This window comes from Anas acuta, chromosome 2, assembly GCF_963932015.1.
Source record: "Anas acuta chromosome 2, bAnaAcu1.1, whole genome shotgun sequence".
Lineage (NCBI taxonomy): Eukaryota > Metazoa > Chordata > Aves > Anseriformes > Anatidae > Anas > Anas acuta.
In genome coordinates, this window is record NC_088980.1 from 24577649 (window position 1) to 24594490 (window position 16842).

Sequence of the window (16842 nt, forward strand, 5' to 3'; positions counted from 1 at the left end):
GGGTCGGCGGCCTGAAGGGCTGCTGCTGCTGCTGCCGCCGGGCGTCGGCTGCGGGCGGAGAGAGAAGGAGGGGACGAGGAGGAGGAGGAGGAGGGCGGCCGGGAGCATGAGGCGCTGCTGCCGCCGCCGGGCGGGGAGCCGCTGAGCCGGAGGCCCCGGCAGCGCCGCCGAACAAAGGGGGAGCGAGGCGGCGGCACCCGCAGCCACAGCCGCAGCCGTGCCCAGGGAGCCCGGAGCCCCGGAGGGCGCCGCAGAGCGGAGCGCGGAAAGCGGCCGGCGAGGGGCGAGCGAGCGGCGGCCGCCGAGCAAATGGAGGCGCTGGGCGGCGGCCGCCGGGAAGGGCCGGGGGGAGCCGCCGCGAGCAGCCGGTGAGTGCCGGTGAGGGCTCGGCGAGGCGCAGCCCGGAGCCCCGACCCGCCCCCACCGTGTCCCGGGGGGGTCCCTCGGAGAGGCAGCGCCGGGGTGCGGAGGGGAGCGGGCGGCTGGGGGCCGGGCGGGGGCTGCCCGGGGGGGCTGCCAGCCGCCGGGACCCGCCGCCAGAGCTGGAGGGCTGGTGTCTCGGTCTCACTTTGTTTGATTTCCAGAAGAAGCGCAGCGAGGTGTCGGTGCGGTCGCTGCTTTATGTAAGGGGCAGGCTCGCTCCCTGAGGCGTGTCTGGGCGCACGAAGCTGGCTGCGAAACGCCAAGGAGCCGGGGCAGCCGTGACAGCCCGGCCCGGCCCGGGGCGCCGGGAGCCTCGCTGCTCGGGCAGCCTCGCCAGGAGTTTTCACGGCCCCTTCCTTCGCTGCCGGGCCGTGCTGAGCTGTAGCGGTGGGCGCAGCACCCGCAGACCTGCCCCAACTTCTTTCGCTTTGCAGAGAGAGAGGCGGCTTCCGAGGGAGCGAGCAGCCGCAGCGCCCAGCAGCAGCAACAAGAGGCTGAGAGGCAGAAGCTTTCCCTGCCCGTGTGGCTGCTTTATCCTTACTTCCATCTCTTTGATTATAAACGTGAAGCGTAGCCTGTTCACTTCTCCTCAGTTTCCTATCGGTACACGGGAAAGTGCTCTCCTTCCCCTAAAAGAAAAAGGGGTTATTCATACAGAAAGTGACAGCGTTTTTCAACTTCTAACACGTGGCTTGTGTACCTGAGGTATACACAGAAGTGAAACGGTGGAATTTATAACAGGATTTAAAAGAAGTCTCTCTTTTTTTTTTTTTCTTTAAATTGATGTAGAAAGTGTGAGCGGCTGCTCTTGCAAATAAGAGACCAAATTACCGAGGAGGCTTGTGGAAACTTTAATTCCAAGACTTGGTGGTCTTGTACTCAAGCAATTCCCACTTCAATAAATTTAGTCTAGCCTGTACTAAAATACTTCATTCTTTGTTTTAATATATTATTCCTGAATTAAAAATACTACTAGAAAGCAAGCAATAAGCTAAATAATGTTGGTGATGCCATCTCTTTGTATGTGCATCAGTAGAATATTAGGAATGAAAATAATTTGAAAAAGAAAGTGGAACGATTTATAGTGAGTAGCATCAGTAGCCAAAAGAGGAAAATCAAGCAAGATATAGGTAAGATCTACACGTCCCTTTTTCTCATTTTTACACGTGGTTTGCCACGTCTAGCTAGGATGAGGTATGTATAATTGTCTGGTGAGGCTTACTGAAAGAACCTGGAGCTTCCAAGATGCATATATGTATTGCGTTTAAATTTACTTCTGTTTGTCAGGTATTTCTGTCTATTACACGCTCCTGAAAGTTAAAGGAAACAGCTACCATGCCTGCTACACCAGTCGGTTTTGGTTCAGTGGAACAACTTCTTAAAATGGTTTTAGACAGTGTCGTCAAGTCTCACTTACGTGAGAGCTTGTTAACGCGATGGCTGATTCAATGCGTCCTGAGCACTTTCTCACCCATTAGTCCCTGGCGCCTTTGCTGTGATTGATTAGCACTAAGTTATTTTTGTTGTTGTTTCAGTAATAGAGCTTTGTTTATCAGTTTTTGACTAGTTTGGCCAGCAGAGTTTTTTGTTTGTTTGTTTTGTGGTGGCTTCGTATGTCTGTGATTTGTTCTGTTTAGATTTCACATGGTCTCCATTACCTGAGTGGTAAATTAACTTCATCTTGAAATCTGAATTCTCGAAGTTGCTTTCTGGTGTTGTGATTGTTGTAATTTTGTCACCTTTGCTAAGGTGACCCCTACCAGTAAACAAAGTGGAAGTCTGGAGGTTACACATGTCTGTGCTGAACCGGTTATATTTCTAATCCCACTACTGTATAGTAATTGATGATAGATAGGAACGAGAGATCTTTTGTTTTGCTTGAAGAGTAGACCTGTGGAAATTGTGAAATGTTCAAAATGACAGAGAAGATTGTGTTTTGAAAGCTGTCATCGTCGGACAAGATTTTTACTGCTTCCCTTCTCCCTCCCAAATACACTGCACATGAATTGCATATATGTGTAATTTGGGGGGCCACAGAATATTTCATGCAAGATTATATCGCATTAACAGGTTAAGCCCAAGCAGTCTACCTAATATTTAAACTACTAGTTTTCTTCAGAACCTCTAAACATCTTCTGGATTTAAAGTGAAACTGGTGAAAATAGCGCATTTGCCATTTTCCTCGGAGGATTATTACATTGTCTTCACTAGTATCAGTAAAATAGTATGCTTTGCATTCCAACCTGTCTTAATTTGTGTTTATATGTATGTGTGTATGTGTCTATTTATGTCTTATCCCAAAGAGTAGTCAGGGCGGAGTGCTATACACGTAAGTACAGTGGTAGTTGAGAATCTTCAGTTAATTAGTCCAGAAGTCAAAGTGGGGAAGAAGAGATAATAGTTACCTTTTTTTTTTTTAAGGTTTTCCAAATTTCCTTTATCATTCATGCACTTTTAACAATACAGTCCTTGCTTTCTGATTCTTTGTTTTTAGCCTTATTCCAGTATTCCTGTTTTTAGTAATGAAAAAATTATCAGAACTTGGAAACATGCCATATAAAGATTAAAATTTCAAATTCACCTATATTTATATCCTTAGCTCTCCTGTTTTGCAAACAAGAGAATTGCCATATAAGTATTTTTAGCTAAGACAAATGCTTCTTTTGACCTAGAACAAATTTTTAGTCATGCTATTATCCTTGAATTTTCTCTAACATATTTTGTTGATGTTACTTAAAAGAGGTTTTGATTTAGTGGTTTTGCTTTGATTTATATTTTAAAGCACGTTAATGCTGGACTTGGAATGTTAAAGGATAATTGGAGTAAAAATACAATAACAGGTTGTAAATGGATTACTGCAGTGAAATAGGAGGACCTCTGTGCTGAATGCCTGAGATCCTTCCCGGCTGGGGAGGCTTTCCGGAGCAGCTGCACGACAGCGCCTGTCAAGTTCCTCGGTAACTTTTCTTGTCCAACCCTTTCCTGACAAGGAAGCCGAGGAGCTTTGTTTCAAACCGAAGCAAATTCTCTAAGAGTAAGGTTAGGTATAAAACAATTCTTATGTACAGGCTTCTGTACTGGCGAAAAACTTTATTAAATTTATTGGGGATTTTCCCTTCTTTAATAACAACGGGAAGGTTTTCAATTTTGACATGGACTTTCATAGTGAAAATAGCACTCTAAAAACATAGGAGTAAATAAACCAGAAAGACTTTTAGAAGTACAGCACTCACCAAAAAAAATCCATGGAATAAGGGCTGTCAGATGGTAGCCAAATGGTGTATATTCATTTTAAGGGAGTATTTTTAAACTGCTGTGAACCACTTAGCCCTTGCTTTATAATAAAGGCTGCAGTGAAAAATACGGTCTAGGCATTTCCAAGTCACTGTGGTATTTGGAGTAAGCTGTAAGTTTGGAATGATCTGAATTTGTATTTACAGTTGATGGTCAAATGCAAAGACATAACCCTTTGACGTTTTAGTGTTCTGAAAAAAAAAAGCATAGCTTTAGTTCGAGGAAAAGATCAAGAATAATTGATTTCTGGACCATCTGCAAGAGTGTATGCAATACAAGCCGATTTATAAATATATATATATATATTTTTTTTTAGTAACTAGACGATAAGCTTTGAAAACCAAAATAACCTGAAGGCAGTTGTTTTGCTCTCAGACCAGTTGGTTGTGCCTTACTTTCTTAGTTAAGCAACCAAGAAAGCCACGGCTTGGATACCTCCTCTTTTAAATCTTTGTCATTTTGCGGAGATTTTCTAAAATGTAGAGTAGGTTCTAAAATACAATTTATTTATTTATTTTTCAGGAGCCAATATCAGAGGAAGGCATCAAATACTAAAGAAAAAGTCCATTGCTTACTTTCAAATTCAGGTTTAACTAAAAGTCCTAAAGCACAATTCATGAAGGCAATTTTTTTCTTAATGTAATGCTCTTGAAACTTACATTTAAATCAGTTTCTGCCTATGGCAAGTTAACAAAAGTATAATTTGTAGCAAGATGTTTGTTTATATCCTTGAACATAATAGCTGCTGCTGTTGAAGCTTGTGTTACTTCTTTTCCATGCAGTGTTTCTGCCCCATCTTGTAGTAGCTGCTCTACCTTTGTGTTGCGTTGGTTCCTTATTTTCCCTGTATTTATTTGGGTGGTTTCTATCTTTTGAGTATTTGTCCTTATTTTCCTTGATTTTCTTTTGTCCATCTTTTCCCATTATTTTTCCTATTATCGTGTTGTTCTTTGTTGTCTTACACCTCTCAAAGCAAAGGTCGGCTTCTTCTGTTGACAACATGAATGGCTTCTGATGTTGTGCACGGCTCTGTTGTGCTCCTGCACATGGAGCCACGATTGTCTCCAGCATCATCTGCTGTGGTGGGGGCTGGTGAGTGCTGTTGTACTCACCTGATGCCTCTCTCTTGTGAAGCTAATTGGGTGGGTGACACCTTTTTACATATAGAATTAAAGGTTATGTAAAGCAAAACACCATTTTATTTGGACTTGGTGTGCTTCTAAATCCCTCTCTGATAGGTGATGTCAGCTAGAGGTAGCCTGTGAGATAACTTAGTTGAAAAGTGGTAAAAGAATGATTATGGGTAAGTGTGAAAATCCTTTTTTTTGGGTTTAATTCTAATATAATTATCACAAAGTCCTGACTTGAAAAAAAAAATCCTATCCTATAGGAGTGTTGGTGACCTTTTTAAAATGAAAGATGCTTTGAGGAAAACACAACTTTGGAAGTTTCAGACCTATTACTGGAAAAATACCCTTAAAGTTAACATAATGTTAACTGTGCGTATACTAATGACATATTTATTGGAATTCAGCAGAGAAAATAATTAGATTTTTCTAGATTGTAAGTATAGTTCTGCTGTAGAAGCAGGCCCTGCTCATCCTAATGTATCCATAGTGGATGCATTAAGTGGCTGTAGGAACATCGTGTCCTGTTCGTGCGCGGCTGGTTTTGATCCTGATCTGGAATTACTAGAAATGAAATAACTTAGTGGAGAAAATTGTGTCTGTTATATTTATTAATCTGAGCTGTGTTTACAATTCACATACTGTCTGCTCTTCAAGGAGCTTCTACAAATGCTTACTGGGACAGCTACTTCCCCCTGCTTTGTTACTTAAAATGGACTTCCAATGGCAATTTTGAAGGCAAAGCTTAAAATGGTACGTTTATATGAAAGCTGTTGTGTAGAAACTCAAAATCTTACTGTGTTAAAAAAGTTGTATATTTTTTAGAATGCACAGATGAAAAACTGATGACAAATATTATAATATTTCCTGTGCAGAAATTGCTGAAAAAATGGTGAAAAATTATCATGATATATACTTTTTTTTTTTTTTTTGCACTGCCATTACATTAAATACTGGTTCTATCTTATGTGGTTGTCAAAAAAAAAAAAAAATCATAGACTGAAGAACAGGGATTTTAGGGCAGTTGTATTTGTTGTATTTTATTAGTGAACTCTTCTCTGTACTAATACTCCGAGCTTGATATTGTGTTGTACTGCTGCAGTATCCCATTGTGTGGTTTTGTTACATTTTTATTAGGTATTGTGTAGATAAAATACAAAATTTAATATATACAAGACTGTATGTACATTGGGACTTACTTTCAGCAGTAGCAACCTCAAAATGCTATGGCACTAGAATTTTCCTTTGGAGTGTTCTTTTCCCTTAATTCCTTGCCTGTGTGTAGATTTGCAGAACTGTTACTTTTTCAGGATTTTTTTTTGGTGTTAAATCCAGGTGGCTCTGCTGTTTTATTTAGCTAAGCAGCTGGGAGACAAGGAAATATTAATCTCCAGTTAACTCTCTACTGTGTGAAAGGACTGCAGATAGGTATGGAGAAATGCCCTGGCAGAGGAGAGCCCAGAAGTGGTGTTGCTCTATCAAAATGGTGAATTTTATCAATATCTTGGAGAAACTGCAAAAGTGTACAGCTATTAAACTATGTTTCCAAAGTTCCAGCTGTGCTAATAATGCAAATTATACGCTTGAACAGTTGTAGGATCTTATGGACTGATGGAACCATTATATCTAACCATAAGGTGAGAATTTTGATGTTTTAAAGCTCAGCTGTTGAGAGGGTTATATAGCAGATCTCATGATGGCAGAACGTGTGGTTCTCCAGAAAGGAAGACACGTCTGTTCTCCAGAAGTAGCTATACTACAGAACTACAGTATCAAGCAGTGCAGGTCTGTGCAGCACTGTAAGTTGTACACAGCTCTAAGATAAAGCATCCTTTGTGAATGAACTTGAGTTACTTGGTTCTCTAAAAGCTTGTGCCATGGAGGCACGTGCACTGAGGCATTACCCGTTGCAGTACAACTGTACGGTGGCTCTCAATTTAGGACCTTCTCCTTGACTTCTAGAAAGTTGCTGTCACAGATATTTTCGGTACTTAGTTTAGGAGGATGTTGGAGAGGGTATCTGCAATTGGAGCCATTTCAGTGATCCACTGAGTGCAATCTGCATGTTCAAAAAGCAAACAAAAAACCCAAGCAAACTGCATGTTTAAGAACAAAAACAACAAGAAAGAAAAAAAAAAAAGCTGTGGACAATGAAAGAGGCTTTGTTTGGTGGCTTGTGTATTGAAGTTCTTTATAATCTCATACTTACCAACCTGTCCATTAGTTAAAATGTAATTACTTGTGAGTCCTTTACCTCTTTCAGGACAGAATAATTAGTATTTGTCAGACCAAATAGTATAGTTTTGCATTTGTAATCATTGTTAATGGCCTGGATGATGCGGTGGAACGCACCCTCAGCAGGCTGCTGGATGACACAGAGTTGGGTGTGCTGCAGGGCAGGGGAGGAAATGGCCGGGCAAAAGCCTCGTGAGGTTCATCAGAGTCTGAAAATTAAAACAGAATAACCCTGTGCAATAGTAGAGGCCGGAAACCTATGGCTGGGAAGCAACTTTGCAGCAAATAACATTGCTTTCCTGGTGGACACCAAGTTGAACATGAGTCAGCAGAGTGCCTTTTCTTGGGGAGAATAAGTCAGTAACCGTGTGAGGAGATCATTTCTGTCTGTTTGGTGTTTTTGTGACTGCTTCTGAAACTGTATCCCCAGTACAGGAGAGCCACCAATGTACTTGAGGAAGTCTAGAGGAAGACTGCTGATGTGATTAGGCAACGGGAACACATATGTAAGAGAAGTGGGGAGAGCTGGCTGTCTCCAGTTCTCAGAGAAGGCTAAGGGGAATATAGTCAGTTTTCTGAAGGTGTTGCTTGTAATTTTGAGGCATATACTACAAACAGTGCATGTATATATACACGTTATTGACTGTCTTATGGGTTTCTGTGCATTCCTGTATGAAACATATATAGCTCCTGGCGCATGCTGTTGTGCAAGGTAGCATGGGTTATTGGTTCTGGTGTTCTGACTGCCCACTGGCACCAATTAATGTAAGTGCCTGCTCGTATCAGATGGTGTGGTTGCACAACCGACTGTTTTCTCTGCTTGCAACTGGTTCTAGCCCAGCTGACGTGCATGACCCAGAGGGCTGTGGAGCTTTGTAGAAGAGAACAATATGATTAGCTCAAATAAGTTTGGCTATACAGTTCAAAATCTGTTCTTTAAGGGAACCTGAATTCTGTAGAGTCAGAGGTTTGAAGTTATTAGCTTATAGCTTTGGATATCACGTGTCACTAATGAAATATGCCCTCTCATAAGCCAAGCAGCTTGAGGTTCATACCCGTTTGCTTAATAAAAGAATAGAAAGTTAAATTTATTTGGCCGGAGTGGGAGTTAGACAGACAGCATGTTCTGATCTAGAATTAGTTGTTGTGATGTATAAATAAAAGGAGATACCATGAAAGTTTTGGACTCTGTTACCCTGGATGTTATTAAAATGTAAACTAAACCTGAGTAAGACTGCCACATAATTTTATTGTAAAGGCACTACATAGTGCCTGTTGATTTGGTCTTTGTTTCATAGGAATACCCTTTAAGTTCAGTTTAGCTGAGCTCAATTCAGAAATCCCATTGACTTTTCTGTATGTGTGTCTGTTCTATGTATGAGTGAGGAATCAGTAAGGAAAACGAGTTTTAAAATGAATCTTTAAGGAGGTGACTGGTTAATTCCTCCCACCCACCAGTTCTGGTTTACCTAGTCATATGGGTCTCTAGGAGGAGAGTGAGTAAAGGTTCTCCTTAAATTAGTCACAAGCTTTAAAAGTGTATTGAGTTCATTTCAATTTTGCAGCTTGTGGAATTAGGGTAGCATTAAAGAGTTACTAATAACTACGTCCTTTTTTTTTTTTTTTTTTTCAGATATACAAAGGGTCCCAATTGTAGCAGCTATTCATAAGTATCAAAATAATTTATCTTTTTTAGGGAGCAAATTCAGAATCCTAAAATCATGGATTTCCTGTACGAATTACACAATTTCTAAGAAAACCAGACACTATTTTCTGGTCTTTTAGTTTCTTCAGAGTAATAATGAGTACAGATAAAAGCAGACTGGATCAGTGCTAAATGGAATTGGAAAGAAGCTTCTTTCTGAAACTTTAAAACCTCAGTATGAACTTTGAACAAAAAATATTCCACATTACCCATGGCTTACTGTGAAAATAAATCTTGTCGCATTCCTGAAGACAGAAAGCCTGCCCCAAATCATTCCTTGCTTTAGCTGTTGTGTACTTTATTTTCCCCAGGACTGCCTGCCTGCTTACTGGAGTTGTTTGATTCCTCCTGTCCTTTCCAAACTGCCCACCCAGCAGCTGTATCCAAACATCTGCAATTGGGGGCACACAGGAAGTGGTGTGCTCCTGATTCCCTGCGGCTGAGGATACCTCTAATAAAGAATCATTTTTTTTGTATTTAAATATGTTGCCTTCTTAAAATTGAAGCCTCGCTCTGTTCTGCAACACAACACATCCTCCAACAGGCTGTAGGCTACACAGTATTAAAGAAGCCTTCATACAAACCAGCATTTGAAAAGGCAGTCTTTTTTTTTTTTTTTTTTTTTTTTAACTATTTCACTTCAATATAGATGCCTTTTTGTTACTGGATATTGTTCATGGTGGCTGTTAGGCTTTTTGTTTCAGAGGTCCCATTTGTTTTTACCATAATAGAAGTGGTGTTCCCCTTCTTTGGCTTCTTGTTTATTGCTATTTTTCCCTTTTTGATCTTCTAGGGAGCAGTGTAACACAACTAGAACATGCTTCTTGCTATGCAGGACATTGTATCTAGGGTGTCTCTAGGCTAGATTATCAAAGCTATTTGTGTCTGGAATTTTCAGAAGACCTTAAGACTAAAATCCTCTGATAAATATGTAGACCCTGTTGATGGATACCTTTGTTTCTGCATCTCCACCAGCATTTCAAAATCATATCCGTGGGCTGTTCCCAAGCATCCCTAATAAAATATGGTCTGACAGTGTATGCAGTGTGCGAGGGACAGAAGGGGTTGCTGTCTGGTGTTAAACACTACCCATTCCTAATGCAAGTGGACAGGAACTATGTTAGCCTTCCTTTTCTTCTCTCTAAGGTTGTGTTTGTTCAGCCAGCTTGGTAGAGCTTGTTTTCACCAGAGCCCTGCTGGGCCCCTGCTAGCTGCAGCAATCACTTCTCCCTAGGTCCTTCTTGCCCCTATCCTGCTTTCTGACTTGGATGTGTTCACCCTCCAGTAAGTGCACGCTTAGCTGTGTGCTTTCCCTGCCTGCTGGACACTTATTTTAGTTGTATTTCCACCTAGATTTTGCTTGCCTAGGTCCAGGCAATGGAATAGTATCTGCTGCTGCTACTGACCGTCATCCCTTGTTTTGCACAGTGGGATTACAGCTGGATTCAGGGACAGGTACCAGTTCTGCTGAGATATTGGAAGGGATTGGGAATGGCTACTGTGTCACTGTTTTTGTGGGAGCCCCTACCCCAATAATGCTCTGTTCCTGGCTTAGTGTGGGTGCTGCCAAGCTTGGGCACAGCAGCAAGTGCTGCCTCTGGTGCCGTGACGCCTGCTCCATGTCCACAGTCTTCCGCTCCAACAGCCACATCCTCTGGCTCATGCTCCATGTGCTGTCCCTTCTGAAGGCACCGCCACTGTCTGGGTCTCGCAGCTGATAAAATAATGCTGGGCTGCGAGAGAAATTTCCTGAAAATTTGCTTTGATCACTACAGCGGGGCTGGTGTACTCCTGCCTTGCCTCCAGCACTCAGACCTGCTGTTGGTTCTGCACAGTTTGCACTTCACTGGTGTTTCTGCTTCTGTCTGCATTTCAGTTTGAATGAACACTGTTTTGAAAGCATTCAATTTTTTTGCATTATGTGCTGGTATAAGTAACCCTGCTGCCCTATGGCTGCTGCTGTGGTCTGGCCATTTGGGCCATCAGCATGTAGGAAGAAAATCAAAACCAGAGAACTGCTCTGAGTTACTGTTCTGCTTCTCTGTGCAGTTACAAAGGCACATGCCAGTACAAAACCAGGGAAAGTGTGGGAATATGGGTGAATAGAAAGGCTGGACCAGAAACAGAAAGGGCGAGATCAGCTCTGGTGTCAATTAAAGCCACTTTAGAAACTACAGGCTGAGTTTCTCAAGCGACATTAGCATCATAAAAAGATAATGGAGGCAGATTTCCAGCTTGCTAAATGCAGGCTTTATAATAACAATAAAAATGACTTTATAATTTCTGAAGCTTTCAGGGAGGCCTGGGAGAGGTCGTACATCGATCTGGGCAGCTGTAACAGGGAATTGGATGTGGGAGAGAAGAACTACCCAAGACAGGAATGAGAAGTGTAGGGGGAAAAAAAAGCGATTTTATTTGATTTTTTCGTCTCTTGCGGTCCCTTTTACCTAAGGAGCAGGGAGAACTATTCTTAAATAAGTCTCTGTGTGTTACTTTGGCACTGTAGCAGGTTTTTCTTACAGTAATCATGGAGGGACCCTGAGCATCGCAACTCCGAGAGTTGCTGAAGCTAGCACAGCTGGTTCCCCTTGGCCACTGCCTCATCTCCCCCTGCTTGCTTTTGCTCCCACAGATGTGGGGAATAAAACTGGCAGTAGGATTCTTCTTCTAACAAGCCCTACATTCTTGAGCCTTACCCCAGTGCGTTTCTGTCTCACTTTCACCCAGCCAAATACAAGTTCTACCCGAACCTAGCAAATGCAGGATTGATGACTTGAATTTTTCCTAGCACAGGATCAGGCTGCTTAAGGACAGCTTTGCCAGCCATGGTAGAAGAAGGTGAATAAGCTGGTCGAGCCGAGGGGGCAGCAGGGTGACGTGACTGATGTTGGGAAGCTGCTCTTTCACAGGAGCAGGCCCAGGCACATCGCCTCAGGTACCTCTGAGGGGAGGCCGCGTGCCTCCTTTGGCTGTGGGGTCTGCTCTGCAGCCACGTTTGGCAGACATCGAGGGCTTCCCTTGCGTGAGGAGATGTGCCTGGCTGTGGGGGTGGCAGCACCAGCACGCTGGGGGAACCCACGTGCAGATGTCCTCTGTGACTTTCTCAGTGAGTGGTATTCAGAAATAGCCTTGGCGAGGAACCTCCTGTGCAGTATCACTGACACCTCCCAGATCAGGAGGGTGACCTGGATCTTTCTCTTCTGTGGGACCTCTGTGTTTAATGTAGCAGCAAAGAAGTGACACAGAGGTCCTAGAAGTCATTTTCCATGACCAGAAGTACGAATCCACTATTGCCCTAGCTGTGCCTGCATAGTCAATGGTTCATTTCTCACGGCCCTGGGAAGTGCGTGGAGGAGATGTGCAACCAGCAGAGTCAGCAATGAACAGAGCCTGTGCTGTGCTAACTCCATGTAGTATATTCTGATAATAGATGGGCTCAAGGGCAAGCAGTATTAGAAGCAAAGGGTGTATGAATCCAGTGAATGCTGCTTTTCAGAGTACGTGCTTCCTGGCACAGCACCTGGCTGCAAAAAGAGGCAGTCCACAAAGACAAATTAGTGGGTGAGCATGTGATGATCTTGGCTACAGGATAGCAAGCCAAAGGCTAGTGCTGGGGACAAAAAAAAGGCAGTACTGAGTACTGTATGACCGTTAGCAATCTGATCCCAAACAGGCTTACATCTGTTACCTCAGGTGATCTACTTATACAGAGATTCAGCATAACTGTCACATTACAATCTAAATCTTTTTATAATTATTCCCTTTTTAGGTTGTAGTGTTCTGGTTTAAAGGATAAAAAGTAAAGTATTTCCTGGCTGGCATATTAGCCTGCATAATTACTGTTGAATGCTTAAATCTTCTGCAGAGAGGAATTTTCTCCTATGTATTGGGAAGCCTCCAGTAAAATATTTCAGATTTGCTTTGGCCCGATGAGGAGGCACCTCCTTGTTCTTTGCCAGCAAATCAGATGTGGAGAAGAGTGGTAAGGAGAGTGCCAAGGTTTACAGATTACAGGAGAGCATGGGAACTGGGAAGTTCTGGGGAGAAGGGCAGTGTTTTGGCAAGTTTCCTTGTATTTGTTGTTGCTGTGGAGTAGAGTAGTAAGGGGAAGCAAGGCCTGAGTATGTGATACCATAAACATGAGAGGAGGAGAAAAAACACCCTAATCAGCTCGTGCATTCCTCTTTCATCTGGTACCCCAGTGAGACTATCTGAAATCTGTTGCTCAGTGCTCTGTGGTTACTGTATGTAGAAGGTATGTACGTATGTAGAAGGACGTTGAGGTGGCTTATACCACCTTCACAGAGTAAGATTGTCCTCAGCAATACTGTACTGCCTTGTATCTATCAGCTTCCTCTGCTGGTGGGGGACATTTCTGAATTCCTGGTTGCTCCCCAGTAGGTAGCTTCCTCTCTGAGGACTCCTGGGACATCTTGTGAAGCCTGATATCCTTCTTCATGCACCTGCTTTACAACAAACACAGTCGGCTAAATTTCCTCTCTTAGCAGTTTGCATTGTTTGTCCTACGTCTGGCTACAATATTTCCGTGATAATTCAGCATCTCTCAGTGAGATAAGCCTTTCATGAGCAGGTGGGGAGGGAAGTCTAAAGAAATTCAGCATTGTTAAAAGACAGACTGCCACTCCTTCATCTTAAGAAATAGGCCTCAGAGATAGGCTTTACAGATTTCCTGTGTTCTGGCTGAATCGAGCAAGGTAAAAGGAGATTGGCATAGACACTCTCTCTTCTCTCTTCATAACATGTCATTTGCCAAAGTGCGATGTACTTATGTGATGATAAGAGCCAGGGTCTAATTTTGTAGGTCTGATCGCAGAACTGTCAATCTGTCTGAGATCTTGTGGAAAAGCTGTGTAGACTCTGCTTTGGGTTATTTTTCTCAGTAGGAATATGGTTTTCTTTGGTACACTTGATGGTAATTAGAATTGTGCAAAAAACTACATTTTGTCACATTTAAACTCTCCCCTGAAAGCTACCTCAGTGCTGGATTACTGGAGGTTAGTTAATGTGATGGCAATTTTAAAAGATTCCAAGGCAGGCACGGAGCAGCAGATGTGTAAGCCTGACATCTCTACCTGGGGTGTTAGTAGAAATGATGTGATAGTTGTCCAAATTAGCAGACCCATGGACAAGTATGACATCCTGAGGAACAGTCAGCAATCACCATGAAGGAAAATCAGGTCCCACAAACTTAGCAAAGTCCTTTGAAGAAGTTAACAGAGAAAATGTGGTTGTTATTCTCCAGTTGGATTTCCAACAGACATTTGACACAGTTCCTTGCTTGGAAGTCTTAAAGAATTCAAACAGCTGTGGGGAAGTGTTCAAGGCCAGGCTGGATGGGGCTTTGAGAAACCTGGTCTGATGGGAGGTGTCCCAGCCCATGGCAAGGGGGTGGAACTGGGTGATCTTTAAGGTCCCTCCCAACCCAAACCATTCTGTGGTTCTGTGAAAGAAGGAGGGTCCTTTCCATGGAGAAGTAGCTGGTTAAAAGGTCGGAATAAATAGGCAGTCTTCACAGTGGCTGAAGATTATTGATAGAGTCCCAAATAGATCAGTGGTAGGACCTATGCTGTTTAATGTATGGATGAGTGATCTGGGAAAGATGGGATTGGTGATACAGCATTCTCTAGACAATGCTAGAAACAATGACAACTGTAAAATAATCTCATTGGTCAGAGTAGTAAATATTTAGCACATGAAATTCAGTATAGGCAAATGTGAAAGATTCACATGGTTGGAAAAAAAAAATTATATACAAACTGATTATCTTAAAGATTACCCCCAAAGAACAAGATCTTGAAATTGTAATAAGTATCTCTGAGGAAAATCAGCTCAGTGCTTAGTACCAGCCCAAAAAGGAAATCACATGCTGAAAGAGTACAGATCATGCCACCACTGTGTAAGTCCATGCATTTTGCATGTTGTATACAGCTTCTGGTCTCCTAACTCAAAAAAGCTTTTGTTGCATTGAGAAAAGATCAGAAACAGCAGAAAGGAACATAAAGGTCGCACAGAATCCATTCCATAAGAATTAGGATTAATCAATCTGTAAGAATAACCTCTAAAAAGGTTGATATGACAGGTTGATCACTTGTAGCACACAATGTAATAGCAAGCTCTAAAATCACAAGTGAAAGAGTAAGTAGAGGAAGATTTTTTTGCTGTCTACCTCTCAGTTCTTGTAGACAGTGAAAATGAAATTTAACAAGTGTCAGGTTAAAAACAGAAAGATGTTTCTTCACAATGAATGGTTAAGCTGTGAAATTTCATGATGCTGTAACTGGTAAAAATTTACATGGTTTCAGGGAGTTTTTCAACAAATTAATGGAAGAAAAATGCACTGCAGCTTATTAATATAGACGCAGCACATCTGGCTTACGCATTCATCAAGTGCTAAATTGCAGAAGACTGGGAGAGTATTGCAGAAAAAAATGTCAGTTCATTCTTGCTCAATTTTTATACTTTTCAGTGGTATATTCTGCTGGCAACTTTCTGGGACAAGATATTCAATGAGAAGTATCTGATCCAGTACAGCCATTATTACAACTATGTTTATAATATTTGGAAAGAAAAATGCGTATGTTGGTAGTGGAAAACTCTTAAGTAATACCATGCATCTTCTGTTTGGTTTCATGTTTTTGAAGAATATTCATATGGCAAATCAACAGAAATTTTGCTGCAATCCAAACGTAATGCTGTTTCATGAAAGCCATGCAATAAAACATATTGGTCAACAAAATGTTGACATATAAGCAGTAGAAAATAAATGAGATTGTTGGAACTGAAGGATTAGTCTAGTTGTTATTAATAGTATTCATAAATAAAATCAGCTTCAGCTTGCTTTAAGCTAATGTCTTGAAATAGTATTATTTTAAGGTAGGAATAAACTAGTTTTTCTTCTATTCAGAATTCTGGATATTTATTCCTTAGCAAAGTTTGCCTTTATTTTTGAGGATTTTTTTTTTAAACAGTGTGAAATAAGTTCCAAAACTGCAAAGGACTCTTACCAGTCCTTGTCAGACCTACAGTAATTTTTAATTTCTGTTATAATAAGTTCAAATATTTTATTTTTTTATGTCTTGTCTAATAATTTTGTAAATCTTTTTTTTTTAAGTTAGTAATGTAGCTACAAAAAGCTCATTAAAGTTTTTAATTTCTTAGTTGGCTGTAAAAATCCGGTAATCAGGTTTCCACATTGAATATTAATTGAGCTCGTTATCTCAAGAACACATTGGCTCCAAGAATCACAGAACTGTAGGGGTTGGAAGGGACCTCAAAAGATCATCGGGTCCAACCCCCCTGCCAAAGCAGGCTCCTCAAAGCAGGCTGCCCAGGTAGGCGTCCAGACAGGCCTTAAATATCTCCAGAGAAGGAGACTCCACAACCTCCCTAGGCAGCCTGTCCCAGTGCTCCGTCACCCTCACTGTGAAGAAGTCCTTTCACATGTCAGAGCAGAACTTCCTGTGCTCTAACTTGCAGCCATTGCCCCTTGTCCTATCCCCACAAACCACTGAGAAGAGGTTGGCAGCATCCTTCTGTCCCCCACCCCTCAGATATTTATATACACCAAGAAGATCCCCTCTCAGTCTTCTCTTCTCCAGGCTGAACAGACCCAGATCTCAGCCTTTCTTCATAGGGAAAATGCTCCAGGCCCCGTATCATCTTTGTGGCCCTCCGTTGGATTCTTTCCAGGAGATCCCCGTCTTTCTTGTACCGGGGAGCCCAGAACTGGACACAGTACTTCAGGTGAGGCCTGACCAGGGCAGAGTAGAAGGGGAGGATCACCTCCCTTGACCTGCTGGCCATGCTCCTTTTAATGCACGCCAGGATCCCATTAGCCGTCTTGGCCACAAGGGCACAGTTCTGGCTCATGGTCAACCTGTTGTCCACCAGGACCCCCAGGTCCTTCTCCTCAGAGCTCCTCTCCAGCAGGTCGTCCCCCAGCCTGTACTGATACTTGGGGTTGTTCCTTCCCAGGTGCAGGACTCTATACTTCCTTTTATTAAACCTCATTTGGTTTCTTCCTGCCCATCTCTCCAG

General features: G+C 42.3%; 1 protein-coding gene across 3 annotated transcripts in view; it reads left to right on the forward strand.

The window, feature by feature from the left end:
* Positions 1–25: 25 nt before the first annotated feature.
* ANKIB1 (ankyrin repeat and IBR domain containing 1) overlaps positions 26–16842 on the forward strand; it is a 97932-nt gene continuing 81115 nt past the window's right edge. For all 3 annotated transcript variants that reach the window (XM_068673935.1, XM_068673937.1, XM_068673936.1), the window contains exon 1: positions 26–368. The gene's annotated coding sequence lies outside the window, so the exon portion shown is untranslated. The remainder of the gene's footprint in view (positions 369–16842) is intronic.